Raw genomic sequence first — 15,628 nt, forward strand, 5'->3', positions numbered from 1 at the left:
AAGAATTTGAGGATAGTATAAAATTTCTCAATGGGAGGTTTTCAGGGGACTGTGAGAATCAGTAAGGGGTGCTTACAGGAAGGACCAGAGGTGGAAAAACAGAGGCATCATGATGAACTGAGGGAATAACAAAAATGAGGAAATAGAGGGGCAAAGGAGATAAAAGGGCCCAGTTGAGTGTATAGTTGCTTGACTGAGTCCTGTGCTTCATCACCACCATCTATCCTGTATTGCCACTAAATCCTGTTTCTAACTGGCTTCTGTGAGGGTGCGTGCTCTGTCCTGAGTCATTTTGTGTGACTGCTACCAAGCTTCACACCAGACTAGTAGGATTAGAGAGTACCAGCACCCAGAGGGGGATCACAAACCTCTGGGGCTCATAGGTCCAAATGCCAGCAGCTGGAGGAGACCAGGAGCTAGGTGCCAACTAGACGACAGAGTGTCTTAAGACCAGCTCCTGAAATGACCCATAAATACATTGTGCATATATCCTCAGAGTGGACTTTAATCCTGATGCCCCAGAGAGGGGGAACAGGATGAGGCTGTCTGTGCTGTTTATGTTTGTGTGAGTGCTGGCTGTGCCAACAAATGCAGTGATTCCTCTTTGTGCTGATCCATGTGACAGGGGATGTGCTCTGTGTGTGTGTCTGGGGGGGCATGGGACACAACGCTTCCCTTCCAAGGCTCATTATCAACTTTCAAAATGTCCCATGCAGCTCAAGGAAGAACATCTGGCTACCTCTGGCTTTGTATCTTTTCTAGGAGAACTGTCCAACACCCCCCTTTACTGAATCATCGTTTCTTTGGGAATGGAATGAAGGTGGTTTGCCAGTTATCCTTAAATCACTCCTACCACCAGACAGTCTTGAAGATAAAGTAAGGAATGAATTTACTCAGGAATCCAAGGATCAGCAGTATGATCTCCTTATTTAGAGGCAGCTGTGCAGAAATAAAAGAAAACTTACAGCTGCAGACATTATGCTAACTCTGTTCTCTGTTTTATCCAGTTTAAACACTCTCAGCATGCTTACATACCTTTCAGCTGGAAACTTGTCTTTAAGCAAAGCCTGGTCCAGAACATGTATTTCATTGAAGGGATGTTGATTCAGAGATATGTACGTCCTTGCACATCTCTCTTCTCCCCTGAAATGTTTCAGGTCCCCTTCACATCTCGCCCACTCATGCCATTACCTGGCCTTGGAACTGTTGGTGCCTTCTGGATAGGTGGGATCTTCTGCCCCGGGGAACAGACAAGGAAAAATATCACCATCCTGGTGCTTACCTAAATGTATGCTGACTGTGAAGGGAAATTTCTCCAAGGCAGAGCAGGATTCAAGCATCCGTGCATTAATTCTTTATACACTCAAAGCAGCAGGTCATATATATGCATAAGCTAATAATCATAGTAGATATAAACATATAAATGGTGATAATGCACGTAGTGAGTTAGATCTGGCTTCATTGAGACAAGAATTAAGGGTAAGCAAATTATTTCAGGCTGACAATGACATAAACATGCTTGGCATGAGCAACGCCCCTGCAATACACCATGAGGGTATATTCTTCCTTTGAAGGTATGGATGTACTGGATGAGAGATTTTTGGAAAACTTTAAAACCAAAAGTCATTTATCATACTCTGTATTCTATTAACATGGGGTTTTTTTTCCATCTGTTTTCCCAAATCCAGGATCCATGTTAGCCAATGCTTTACAGCAAGCAGTCACTGTATTTAAATTTCATATGCAATGCTAGTGCCCATCCTTACTTGCAAACTTCCAAAATTGGGCACTGATGGAAAAAGTTTTAACTTCTTTTTAAGGGCTGTAGGCATACCTACATACCTGCTGTCACATTAACATCAGGAGGAATGATCTTGCATTGTCTGACATTAACCTGATCTCACCCCTGTGAAGAATGATTTCCACCCTCAGGTTATTTCACTTTGCACAAGCGCTGCTGGTTGGCCGGTGTTGTGCAGTAGGATTGTCCTTGGTAAGATTCTGGCATTCAAATCTATCGGGCTACCAAGAGAAAGCTGAGCAATTTGAGCTGCTAGCATGATACCATGTTTGAAAAGGAGCAGAAATGCTCTGTTGTTTACAGTCACATTGAGAGATGGTGCAAATCACTTTCCATCATAGCAGCAGTAGGTCACACATTTGAAAGGCTTCTCTGTTCAGGCCTTTAACTCAGCTGTGCCAGAAAGGGGACCTTGGGAGCTGTGTTTCTGGGATACTCTGGGCATCCCCTGCCACACTTTCCTCCTCCTCCTCCTCCCCTGAGCCGCAGTGCCCTGCAGCATGTGTAATGAAAGTGGTGTCACCTTCTTTTATAGACAGGGAAGCAACTTTACATGACATTTGATGGCAGATGGCTATGACTGCAGAGTATCCCCTCCTGGTCTGGCAGCCCCAAAGTGCAGCTGCAACAGAGGTTGGGGAGTGAGGGGTTTCTCCTGCTGGGACGGAGCAGTGAGAGGCTTCATGGGAAGGGCCCATCACAGAGCTCAGCTTTGGGTCCTTAATCATTTCAGGTCAGGTCTGGGTGCCATAAACCAGGGGAATGAAAAGGGCAGCTGAGCTGGTTAAGTGCCCAGGTGGGCTCCTGCCAGTGTTCTTCCATGGCTTTGCACAAGCCATCCTAAAAATGTCCTGCAGCTTTGCAGAGAAGCAGACACCCTCTACTGTTTTGGTACCCAACTGCAAATAGAGATTCACACCTCTTCTGCAGCAGTCAGATTTTTCTTTTTTTTAAGATACAACCTCCCCCTACCTGTTAGATTTTATTAATGAAATTATTGTACTTCTATACAATCCAATATTTGCTTTTCTAAAAACTTGATCTCTGGAAGACAAAGTTATGTCCAGAGCCTTTCCTGCACACAATGATAGATCAGGACCAAAGTAGGGTCAGAGCCAGAGAGCCCACAGGTCTGGGATCTGGTGTCATTTTAGGATTTGGTGTGATGATGCACAGAGTTGAATGCCCTAAAAGCATTTCAGCATGCAAGGCAGAGATAACTTCTCTTTCTTTCTACTTGTTCATCTCCCTTTGTTCTAGGTTCTTCAATGGCAGGAGGCCTTTCTTTTTATACTTCAGGTTTGGCAACTATTGAACCTCTTCAGGCCCAAGCTCAATTGCGAACCATGGGTGACGTCCACGGCTCATGCAGCAACTCGGATAAATGCCTTCTTCTTCATAAGTCTTTGCAAAGGAGCACATTCTTCCTAAAAGCTAGAAAAAAGCACTGCTGTCTGCTGAGCAGGCGCCAATTTCAGTGCAAGCACAGATCAAAGAGAGGTGTGAACCTCTCGTCTCCATCTTGGCAGGGAGTTCCCCAGAATATTTAATGTTTGTGCCCAAAACCTAAATGGCAGATTTGTTTACAGGAGTGTTTTCCAAAAGATGCTTGGGTTACACTCAGCAGCTGCCCTTATTGCTGGTGCTGGGCATACCTTGCGTGTCTGGGTGATTTATTGATTTGAACTGCTTTCCACAAGACTCCTGCTTGCGAGGCAGGGGCGTGCTCCAGCATGGCGGAGAAGCCATAAAACAACAGCTGCAACAGATGGCTTCAGCTCTCATCTTGGTTTGGCATGCCCTGCCCACAGGGTGCCAGACGCACATGCTTGTGCAGGGCTTGATGTATGAGGAATAATGCAAGAACATTTGTCAGCTGCAAAAGAAGAGGAATAATGTGCTGTAGGGGCATAAAGTTAAACGAGGGAATGTGGGAAATGAGGTGGAGGGGGAAAAATGCAGATGTTTCGAGGAAACATCTATTAATCCTTGCAGGGAAAGAAGCAGTGGCAAGGATGCTAAGGAGCCAGGGACTGACAGGATTAGCTTGTGGGGTACGTGGCTTGAGTGGAGAGAGGAGGCTGGCAGACCATGCTGCTGACACCACAGGTGCCCGGGGCAGAAAGGAAGCAGGGGAGAGATGTGGCGTGCCAGCATAACAGACGAGGGGAGAAGAGACGGTGGAACATGGAAAGAAACACAAAGGAAATTATGGTAGTGCTAAGATGGTCTGGTATTCCATTGGATAATGGTTTTATGAGGCATACAGGTGGCGATCAGAAAAAGATCAGCAAATTCATTGTCAGGATATGTGCAAAAACAGGCTGCAGATTTTGCATGATAAAGGCTCTAATCTCACTATCCTTCAGCTATATTGAATGTATCTTTTTAAAGCATGAAAAAGGCACTGTGGGTTTTTTCCCAGCAATCTGAAAATCAGAGAGCTCTTTGTGTGTTTTGACCAGTGTGCAACTAACAATTTAGCTAGTCTCAGCTGACAAGGCACACATAGCAAAGACACGTCGCTTCCTTGTTCAGCATGCCTTGGGTTTGATTTCTGTGCTTCAGCAACTTAATGGCTAAACATGTCTGTCAAGACTTTCAAGTTAATGTATGGTCATAGCACTGATTATTTATCTTTGAATAATTTTTGAAAAATCTGAGCAGCTCTGGTGATTATAGAAGTAGCTCTGTTTAACTGAGGTACCATAAAGAGCTGTCCCCCCGGTGAATGTCACATTCTCTGTCGAACTTGGCCATAAAATCAGGGTGCCAGTTTTAATATACACAGCTTTCTCAGCCACCAGCAAAATCACTGTGAGTTCTCACAAAAGGCATCACTGAAAAAAATAAGGTATTAATACAATCAGCTGGAGAATTTTTATATTATGGATGAGAAAAGAGGCAAATCAGTGGCTCAACAAAGAGAGAAAACAAGCATTTGAGGTTCATCGTAGTCACATACAGGATCATGGTAAGGGGAAACAGTAGGTATCAGGTTTGATATTAATTTTGGCACTTGGCATCGAGGCTAATCTAGGCTTTGCAGTGAAATTTTTCTCATTGTGCTAAATGGCCTAAAAGGTATATGGTAGCCCTGGGCTGCACTTCTATCAGCAAGGCAACAAACCACTAGCAAAGATCGAGTTACTAGTTATGCAGCTGATTAAGTCTCCAGGGGAAGGATGTACACCATAACACCAACAGCTGCTCTTTATAAACATCACTTTTTAATATTGTTGGGCTTGTTTCAAATTGCACACGAGGGCCTTCAGCAGGCTAACGTGAGCCACCAGGCTTACGCCAAGGCAATGCCAAAAAGGGGGGGCAGTGCCCTATTCCACAGTGTGCAAAGACGATACAAGGCTTAAACATTTTGCCTAAGATTTTAGATTTATCACCACTACCAGCTGCACTATCTTAATTTCTATTTCTGCACTGTTTTGGGAAATGCCTGTGAAGGTAGTATAACATCATACTAGTTTTACCACTGAATATGTCTTAAGAGCAGCTTATCGATTGCGATGTAGTGTATGCAAACAGGATAATTTTGGGCTGCCAGAGCACCTTCACTTGAGATCATGTGCCCCCTGTCAAGCATGAAGTCTGAGGCAGAAGATGTAGGGAAAAGGCTGTCACAGCTGATCTTAGGGCTTTTTGGCTGGGAACTGTGCTCCTGTCAGAAAGATCCTTCTAATGTCTGTGGAGGTCTGGGAAATTCTTAGTCTGCTAAGGATTGGGGAATTTTTTATGATTTCACTGTATTTTTCAGATCTTATTCTCAGCAATGATCTCTCTCATAGTTTCCCCTATAAGTGGGAAACCTGAGCCCCAGGGAGCTTAATTTGATTTTTTCACAGTGCTTGGCGCTTGCAGCTCCTCTGTCCTTCATTGGGACTTGCATGCACTTGCCAGGTTTGATAACATGGATGTGAGTGTCATGTCCAAGGTCACAAAATGAATTAATGCCAAAGCTGGGATTATTATTACTTATTATGGCCAGGCTGGCGATTACACCTACGCTTAAGGCAATCTGCAGCTTCTATTACAAAAGTCTGCTTTAGTCTCTTATGCATGCCAAAATAAAACCACTTAGGCTGAAATTCCTTACCCATACAAGCACCCTTGTATTTGGCAGCAGGTGAAACACACTGAGCTCTTGCTTAATCTTGCCGGTGGCAATTCCTGACTCTTGCTGCTTGGGTCACAGCACTTTACTTCTCTCAGATAACAGTTATCTCATGAGAAAATATCTCTCTCCTAAAAAGAATCCTGAAAGTGTCTTTTGTACATGTACTCATACTCACTGGCGGAGTTAGCTCCAGTGGGGTAAAGACATTAATTCCAACAGGCAGGTAAGAGTGCAAATGGGGCACTGAAATTCGATGTTACTGGGCTTGCTTCTCTCATCTGCTTTAAACTCAGGAGATCGCTTGGATCCCTTTGTCACTGCACCCACAAATAGTTTTATCTCAGCTTGTTGTTAAATGAAGCCCGCTTAGCTTTATCAGGACTTAGTTTGGTGGATTATGAGGGTAGATTTAGTTTTGGACTGGAGAAGTCTCAGCATGATCCAAAACCAGCAGAGTGAAAGAGTATTTCAGCCAAAATGGGAAAGGGCAGAGGTGAGGCCACGGAACAGCTGCTAAGAGCGGTGGCCTTTTGTGAGCTGTAACATTTGCCAGGCAGATAAATGGAAGAGTGAAGAAGAAATGATTCCTGCTTTTCCAACCTTGTTTGCACTCTGAAAATATATCCAGAGCTCCCTCTGGATAAAAAGGCACCATCCAGTCCTCTCTTTACGCAGGGCATTTGTCAGTGCTGTGTCCCCACGTTTCCAAAGCAAACCCTGAGACCGTAAGCAGAGCAGAAAGGTAGCAGAGCAGACTGGGGACTGGATTTGTCTCCCTTAGTGTGAGCAGGACGGGGGATGGAGAGGGGGAGAAAGGGGAAAGCTCCCTAGGTTTTCCTTGCAAAGTTTGGTTTTAGAGGTTTTGGGGAGTTTGGTGTCTGAATTTTCAGACTAAGGCTCATCTGCATCGTTTACCCAAATGTGGTATTGTTTGTGCTAGGGGAAGAGCTGCTGCCTGTGCTCCGAGCCTCTGCCAGCCCCCCCAGGCCTGGGAGGCGCAAGCTGCAGGGAGTGGGCATGGCACCACTGAGCATTTGGGTTCAGAAAGAACTGGAGAAACTTATGGAAATAAAGGGAAAAAAAAATCCATCAAGGTCATTAAATATAGTTTGCTTCTGTCTCAGAGTCCCCGAACTAAAACCTGTGAGAATTCAGGAGCCTGTTTTTGGGAATATATATTCCCAAGCATGAACTACTGGCCATTGCTAGAGGCGAGAAAATGGGCTAGGCTAACCTACATCTGGCCTGACACAGGCATTTTTGTGGTACACTACACACAGCAGGGGCATCTCAGGCTGAGTGAGGCACATTTCACATAACTTCAGCCACCAGAAGTTAGCTGTCTGGTATGAGTCATCTCCTCTCTCCCTGTAGTCAGCAGTGGGAGATATGCACCCCCACCCAGCAGAACAAGCATGCAGATAACCAGCTTACACCAGATGCCAGCTTTTGATGGCAAAAAGTAGGTGAGGTGAACCACCGATGACAGCACCCATGGAGAACACAGAGGTCACAGGGCTCTGAGCATTTCAGCCTGCTCGCAAGCCTGCATGTATCTGCAGTGATGACATCTTCTTGGAGCTTCAGCTCAAAACATAGGGCAGGAAGGCAAGCCTGGCAGACATGAGGCCCTTGGAAATCACACATGCTTTGCTGCTTCATCTGAAGGCACTTCCACCCCGCTCATGCTCCAGAGCCTGGGCATGGTGGTGGCAGCCAGGACAGACACCCACTGGGAGGGAGCTGGGGTTGGGATGCTCCAGGTGTCCCTCCGTCCCCAGGGGACTGTCACTGGTACCCCCGAGGCTGCTGCTGCTAGAGCCCAAGTGCTGCCTGCCACAAGCATTTTCACATGCATGGGAAGTCTAAAGGTGATCCTGAAACACCATGTGCCTCCTGGTGAAAGGCTGTATGCCCCCAGGTCTGCAGGAGGGTCAGCCTTTGTGCATGCTCTTCCTCCAGGTGCAGGGTGGCTGGGTTTGGGTCTCTAAGGGCAAGTTTGGAAGGTACTGGTGTGACCTGTGACTGCAAAGGGCTAGAAGAAGCAGGCAGGCTGATGGCTTGTTAGCGCAGCCAAGTCCCTAGTTCTCAACAGCGAATGCTAAACCCATCTTCCTCACCGCAAGGGCCTGAGTGTGAAGTGTTTGCAAAATATTGACTACCAGCAAAATCTCCACAGGCTCCCTCTTCCCTTCTGGCTCTGCTGCTAAGTCTCTGGCAGTCATTATCATAGGTACAGAACCTACCTCTAAATCCTCCAAATTAGATTAAAGGCTCAACAACCTCATAACACAGTTTTAATCCTGTGCTACCCACCATGAACACAAATGTCAGGACAGCAAGGTCAGATTCCCATGAATATCTGTCAATAGAGGTCTTCCTTTAGAAAAGGCAGTACCAGTGCAAGCTAGTGAGATTTTTTTATTTGTTAAAGCTGTCCTGAAGATTTACATCCTTCTCAGATGCCCACACTGTAGCATCTTCTGTGACTTGCAGAGAATGGCAAGGCAAATCCTGATTGTGAGGGGTCAGTGGCAAAGCTTCTAAGCTCAGTGTAAGGAATGGGTAACAGGACCTTGGTATGGTTTCCACAGGGAGGCATGCTTTAAAGCTTGCAGCATTTCCTTTGCAAATTTCTTAAAGGTCCTTTCCAACCTAAATGATCCTGTGATTCTATGATTCTAGAGCAGCTCTTCTAGCACATGCACCTCCCATCACCTTGGAATAAAGAATTGGCTTAAATTCCTGTTTTCCTTCCTGCCAGTGCCTCAGTCACGGGAGCAGCAGGGCTGGCACCACTGCTGCAGATCCATGGAGTGGAGATGGCAAAGGGGCCCGTGGTGCCACTGCTGCTTTGGGCCAGAGCGCTTCAGCCTCCGTCCCTCTTTTTAAAAGGCTAAATTCTGATGCCACTATAAAGCTGAGAAGCCTGGAGATGTCTCTGTTTCTGACAACATCCGCAGGAATACCTCTGCTCCATCATTGGCCTGGCACTGCTCTGTATCTCAGAGGTGCTTGTGCCATGACCATGGGAGCATTTCCCTGCCTGTCTCAGCGGAGCAGCTCAGCTGTCACCTGCTGTGGGGAGCACAGGATCAGGCCCAGCAGCCTGACTCGTCATAGATGCTTTAGCCTCCCTATGGCGTCCATTCTCAAGGAACCCTCCTTTCCCCATCAACGAGCAAAGCAATACTTGACATGAAACTGGGACAGTTTAATTAGAGGGACAGTGCGAGGACAACAGCTTTGTAGGTCATTTGATTTTTTTCAGAGAGAAAAGTGGTAATGTTTGCTGATTACAGATCTGTAACGGACGTTCCCAAATAGTTAGATGAAGTGTGCTGGGAGGCCACGTTTACCCCAAGCTGGTCCCCAGCTGCTTGATGTTTACACCAAATCCAAATGTGCTCTGTAATCAGGCTGACACCTGAGGATTAAACATGGCATTAGTGCCCAGGACATCCTGGACCGGAGCAAGGGACAACCATTTTTTATCCAGGTTGTTTCTACAACACCACTTGGACCTTTGAATCATGCAAACAAAAAAATTAGCTAAAAGGAAAAGGTTGAGGCTTTCCAGAACTGTCCAAACGTATGTCCTAACTACAACATTTTTGCTGCTTATACAGCTTTTCATAACTGTTTATTGTTCTGGGAAATGTGAAAGGGCTGTTTACACAGTAGCTAAAGGAACATGTGGCAAAAGGTCTCTAGTTCTAGAATGAACAGTATTTTCATCAGGAATCTGGGATATCTCTCTCCCTAACCTAAGTCTCTAGCCTATACTCCTTGTCCACGGTGCTTGGAAGCTGGGCATTTTTGCATGCACAAGAGGAGATGTGTGAAAGTCATTTGTTCAAGAGACTTGACTCAGGCTGTCAAATCATGTTGCTTGGCAGGGACAGAGGACGTGCAGTTATGAGCTTTTTTATGTTAGGATGAGCCCTTCAGATGCCAGCCCCTCATTGGTTTGGAGTTAAAACCATAAAACCTGACTGGGCTCCATGTCAAACCATAAATCAGCTTGTCATGTCAGAAAGCTTGGCACACAGTTCATGTTAGTATCCAGTCTCCATGGCTTGACCCATGCTTGCTATCCAAACTAACTGCTCAGAGACAAGCTGGGAGTTGACACTGTCTCCTAAAGACTATTGCTCAGCCAGCACTCTGCAGAGAAGAGGGAGAAGAGGGAGATAAAGGGAATAGGGGCTCTTCAGGACCATGCAACTAAGAAGTAAATCCAGCAAAGAAATCAAATCCCTCAGCAAGTACTCCTGCTTCAGCCAGGAGAAGGAACAAGAGGCAGCCTCAGTTCAACAGCACAGTATTTCTTCAGAGATGTATGCTGCTATGCAGGGTCATTTGCTTGCATGTGGAGGCTACTTGATGCTAATTTTTTCCATCTCCCTCACTTGAAGAGAGGTTTTCCTTTTCCTTTCCCAAAAAAAAAAATGTTTAAAATAGTTCAGCTTTGTATCAAGGACCATGCCTCTGCTGCAGCTTTCCCTGCAGAAGTACACTGAAATGCAGATGGCCCCAAAGAGGTAGGCAGGCTGTAGCCCCACTGCCGCACTGAGCTTTGCTCCAACAGGTTTTCTTCCAGAGCCAGTGAGACACTGCCTACAGGAGCTGCTGGAGGAGCTTTGTTCCACCTCTAATCTCTTGCTCCTTCCACGTACCAGTGTTCCCTTCACCCAACATCACACCTGGCAGAGAGCTCGCTCCTGAGCTACGGCCCCAATGCCCATGCATGTTTATTCCATGACTTCAAGCCAGTCTCTAAAGTTGCTGTCTTTTTTGCTGTGAAATGGTAGCACTGACACTACCGCTCCCCACACAATGTAATGCAGGGGTAAAACAAGGCAGGACACGAGGCACAGGCTCCCCTGCAACAAGGCTGCACACCTGCAAGGGACAGACAGACAGACGAAGGGGAGCTGGAGTCTCTTACATCTGCAGAGCAGCTGGCATTTCCTAGGGTGTTTCTGTCAATCCCAGAGCCCTGACAGATAATGTGATTGAGAAATTAGAGTTGCTCATAGCTTAGCCAAAATATCAAGCCCTGAAATACTGCCAGCTCCTTTGGGTCCCTCGCAGGACCTCTCTGCAGCAGGTGAGTGTATTTTAAGATCAAGCACTCCCAAATGGAGCACAGCAAAGGGCCGGGTCTGCTCCAGAGCACGGCAGCCTTTTCCATCGGGGGCCTCGTGCTGCTCTAGCTGTGATGCCTTAAAAGGCTGGTAGTACAGGGATGCTGTGGTCCTTATCTCCTGCCGATGGCTGGTACTTTGGAGGTATTATATTTATAGCTCACCCAAAGCAAGAATGCCTAACTGTCTAATTACTAGACACACAATTTGGGCGATCCAATAAAGCAGCGAGCCTGTCCCCGTCCTCTCTCGTTCACAGGCTCACAAGCAGAGGCAGTGCCGAGCTGCAGCAAGGTAAGACAGTGCCTTGTTTTGGTTTTCACTGTCCTTGGGGCATTTTTCTCCCTTTCACCTTCCCTTTGCAATGATTTCTCAAGGCTTTGTGTAGACATCATGAAGGGAGCACTGCTTTCTTAGGGGAAGAGTGGATTTTAAGATGTTTGTTCCCTTCTTGCTGCCAGTGCACACACAGAGTGTCTCTTTTTGTATTTCCAGTCTGCTGTTGGGAACCAGGTGCTAACTAACAGCTGCTCTTTAGTTTCTGCACTAATAATATGCTGTCATGTTTTCGTGTTCTCAAGGAACACAACCATGTCTAACTATAGACACTTTCCTGGTTTGAATAGCAAACTGAATGGCTTCAGGCAGAAAGCTTTTGATTAGGTTTGTGGGGTTTTTTTCCCTCTATCAGCATTTTCTTCTTTATGATGAATATTTGGAAAATGAATAGATAGTGAAAAAAAGAGAACAGAGGGAACATTTTACTTTCCCCCCCTCTTTCAGACCATTTCCTAATGGCCATGAAAGAAAGGAAGGGAAATTACAGGAGATGCTTGCTGATTTCATGTTTTAAACAATTACTTGCTATCGATTACAGCAGCTGTGGGGAAAGGGAAAAAGCACTGAAACACAACTGGGTGTCAAAGCAGGAATTTGTCAGAACTAGCCTGTAAAATAGCATGAGCAATAACTGCCAAACGCTAATTATCAAGCTATTGTTACTTTAAATTACTTTTAACCTCATCTCATGAGAGCATTAATTTTCAAATGAAGCCAATAAAAGACCTCTTTGGAAAAAGAAGATTGTTTGTGCATGTGCGTACATTTGTTTGGATGCATTTATACATGCATTTTTACTTTAAACGTTCTTACAACAAAAGGCTTTTTAATCCAAGGATCATGACACAAAGGTAAGAAATATTTGCTTACTTTTAGCCTGAGAATAAAGCTATCACATTTTGCATCAGAGTTTGTTTACTCAGGTGGGTGTTTACACGAGGTGCTGATCAGATCAGTGGACATGGAGATGTTGGGTCCGGTCCCAGGGCTGTCTCTTGGGCTCTGTCATGGCAGTGCATGCAATACGCCTGGCAACGCTCCTGCAGGAGATCAGAGAATCACGGGAAGGTCAGGGTTGGAAAGCACCTCTGCAGATCATCCAGTCCAAGCCCCTGCTACAGCAGGGTCACCCACAGCAGGTTGCACAGAGTCGTGTCCAGGCGGGTTTGAATGTCCCCAGAGAAGGAGACTGCACAGCCCCTCTGGGCAGCCTGTCCCAGGGCTCCATCACCCTCAAGGTAAAGGAGTTCTTCTTCATGTTCAGGTGGAACTGAATCATCCCTGGGGCCATGCCCAGGCCATTACTGACTCCTGGCCTCCGAAATCAAGTGGCCACATCCAAAACATGTCCTAGGGACAGAATTTGCTCCCAATCCATCCCCAGATGGGAAAGCCTTAGCAGACATCTGGACAGCAAACCAGCACGGTTGACTGAGTCTCAATGCCCGGGAGCATCCTGTGGTCCTGTTCAATTTATAAGTACAGACATGGCCTCTGAGGGTGCCCACATGTGTCCAGCCTCACCTGTGATGGGGACCTGCTGCCATGGTGAAAAACCTCAGTTAGTATGTCTTGTCTGGCTGAGTTCTCCAAGCTTATGATGGTGCAGGCTTAGATAGTGCCAACATAGCACACTTAGGAACAAGCTTGCCCCACCTTTCATGTGAAGAACAGCACATAACTTCAGTGGAAGAAGAAAGGAATGTAAAATACCAAATCGTCTGCACACACTCCTGTTTTATCTTGAGGCTTACTGTTCCTGCATGGAAGCCTTGGGAGGCTTAATGTCTTCAGACATCGCAGCTGGTGTCTCCACATGTCTCTCTGTTCTCCAGCATTAACAGTCTTGCTGCTAGACCGTGGTCTGCTCTGCTCAGATCTGCACAGAGCTCCAATTTCCTGCTCCCTAGCACTGGTGAGATGAGTTTTGTGTGTTGGTTGGAGCCTAGAGGTAGCGGTCCTACCAGAGAGTGCAGCACTGACTTTTAGCAAGCCACCAGTGGGAACTGGCAGCTGCCTTAGCTGGACCCACTGTTCCATTTGGTCTGTTTTTGCCAAGATCTTCCTATTAAGCTAAACTGATGTGCTTCCACACTAAATTGTGCAATAAAGAAATTGTGTACAAAACTAATATTTTTTTATAGAGTGGTCCCACTTCTCCCATACTAGAAATTTTCTCATGTCCTCAGATTCTTTGTCTATCATCCAAGCCTCAGGCTAAAACAATAAAAATAACAAAATTGTTCTGGTTCTGCTCTTAGTATTAAAGTATTACCACTGCTGTATTAACAGTATTCCCTCTTAAAAACAAGAAGCAGAAGCAGCATTCCAGTCATGTGCAGCAAAACATTATGGATTTTTAAAAAATATATATGTTGGCCAAAGATCTTTACCTTGAAAAAATAGAGGAACATACATACTAATGCAGGGATTTTTCACTGGATTTGAATTTAAAAGTTAAATAAAACAAAAAGACCCAAAGCCTGTTCCCAAACTGAACCCATTCTAAGGGCAGTCTTTCCAACAATAATACTTTGTTCTTACCTAGCATTTGAAAATATGATTAATGGATGAATAACTTTACTTTTTCCCTTCCAAACAGCAAGCCATCAGAACAAGGCAGACCTTTGATAGCAGCTGGCAAGAGGCTGGGAGGGGGCAGACTCATTCAAACACTTCTTTAATAGAGAAAATGTAAAAGGCCATTTTACAAGGAAGAAAACCAGAGGAGGAAGGGAATGTGAATACTGATTTGGGGGTGAAATCTTGGCCCCCTTAAATCAATGGTAGTTTTCTCAGAAACATCCACTGATGTTAGTAGCAAAGCTCACATCTCCTCCTTTTCCTTCTAACTTTAATAATGCCACACTTGTGCGGATTGGCACCACCAAAGCACGTTTTCACATTTTTTTCTTACCAGTTTTCCTTTTTCTGTAGCTGTGTATTGTCTAACCAGAGCACAGGCATTCCGACACAGTTGTTTTTCAGTGAAATGAATTATTACTGGCTGCAACATTTTATCTTTGGCTTTATATCACAGTGAGTACAGTTTCATGCTGATAAATCTCAGGCTGTTTCAACAACGTTCATCATCTAATGCTGATTAGCTTTGAGAAGCATAGGTCATATTATACAGAGTCCTAGTTTTTCTGAAAGCGGTTGGAGCAATTCTGTCTGGTTTTCCTCAGCTCATTCTGACATAAACATGGAAGGAGCACTACCATACAGGTTTTCAAGGGATCCATCAACTTCATAAAACTCAACATGTTTCTGCTGCAGGTTGATTTACTGGCTACCATTAACACATGCCACCAAGAAGTAGTGAAACTGAAAGAGCTAGAATAAAAAGTATTTTCCCCATTTCCCTTTATAGTTTTGGTAATGTTTTGTGTGAAGACAGTTGTACAGGTTCCCTTTTATAACATTTTTCCTGCTGTCTCTGTGAAACTTCCATATCACAACAAACCAGAGGAAAACTCTCCTTTAAAATAGGAAAATAAGTACTTTATAAAACCATGTTGTCATGGAAGTAGAATGGGCACAGACATGGGGTCAGAAATCGTTTCACACACCTCACAAACAAAGCCAGTGGCCTTTCAGATCAGCATATTCCCTGTCAATCTTAAAGGATTTTCACCAAAGTCTCACTAGAAATTTGCATGCTTTCTGTTGGAGGGAAGTAGGTAACATTGACCAGTGCTCCTTTTTGGTAGTCTGCAGCTAGGGAAGCAAAGCCCAGCATGCCTAGAGATTACCATACAAAACCAGGCATACTTGCAATCTACAGATGCCACAACACAGAAGCCCATTATTCTGTTATTTGTCCCATTTTTTAAATGCTGAGTAACCTAATTTCCTATGCATGAAATCCATTGACTGCAATATGCCCCACAGCCTCTGGTGTTGGGTGCAGAAGGCAGCAGGACACTCAAGGGGTTAGGACAATTATTATAATATAAAAAGAGAGCTGTGTCAACACTGTTTAACATGGCACTCCTGGTACAGAACAGTAAACAAGAGGAAGCTATCAGAATAAACTATTTGTTGTGGGTTTCAACTTCTGGGTGCAAGCCCCAGCTCAAGAATTCACATAAGCACAGGTTAAGCACACTGTGTGTTATGTACTCATATGGCCTGCATTTCATATCGTCAAGTATTTCTTTTCCCAACATCCTTTTAGGGGAGACAAGCAGCACTTTTTCCTAA

The 15,628-nt window shown here is 45.2% G+C and overlaps 1 protein-coding gene across 2 annotated transcripts in view; it reads left to right on the top strand.

The window, feature by feature from the left end:
• The window catches only part of FHL2 (four and a half LIM domains 2), a 63,455-nt gene that overhangs the window by 7,991 nt on the left and 39,836 nt on the right, over positions 1 to 15,628 (top strand). Inside the window, exon 1 of one of the 2 annotated variants that reach the window (XM_040584661.1) lies at positions 11,183 to 11,377. The exons of the other annotated variant lie outside the window; for it this stretch is intronic. The gene's annotated coding sequence lies outside the window, so the exon portion shown is untranslated. Of the gene's footprint in view, positions 1 to 11,182; positions 11,378 to 15,628 lie in introns of those variants that run through there. 2 annotated transcript variants of the gene reach the window in all.

This window comes from Falco naumanni, chromosome 2 (assembly GCF_017639655.2).
Source record: "Falco naumanni isolate bFalNau1 chromosome 2, bFalNau1.pat, whole genome shotgun sequence".
Lineage (NCBI taxonomy): Eukaryota > Metazoa > Chordata > Aves > Falconiformes > Falconidae > Falco > Falco naumanni.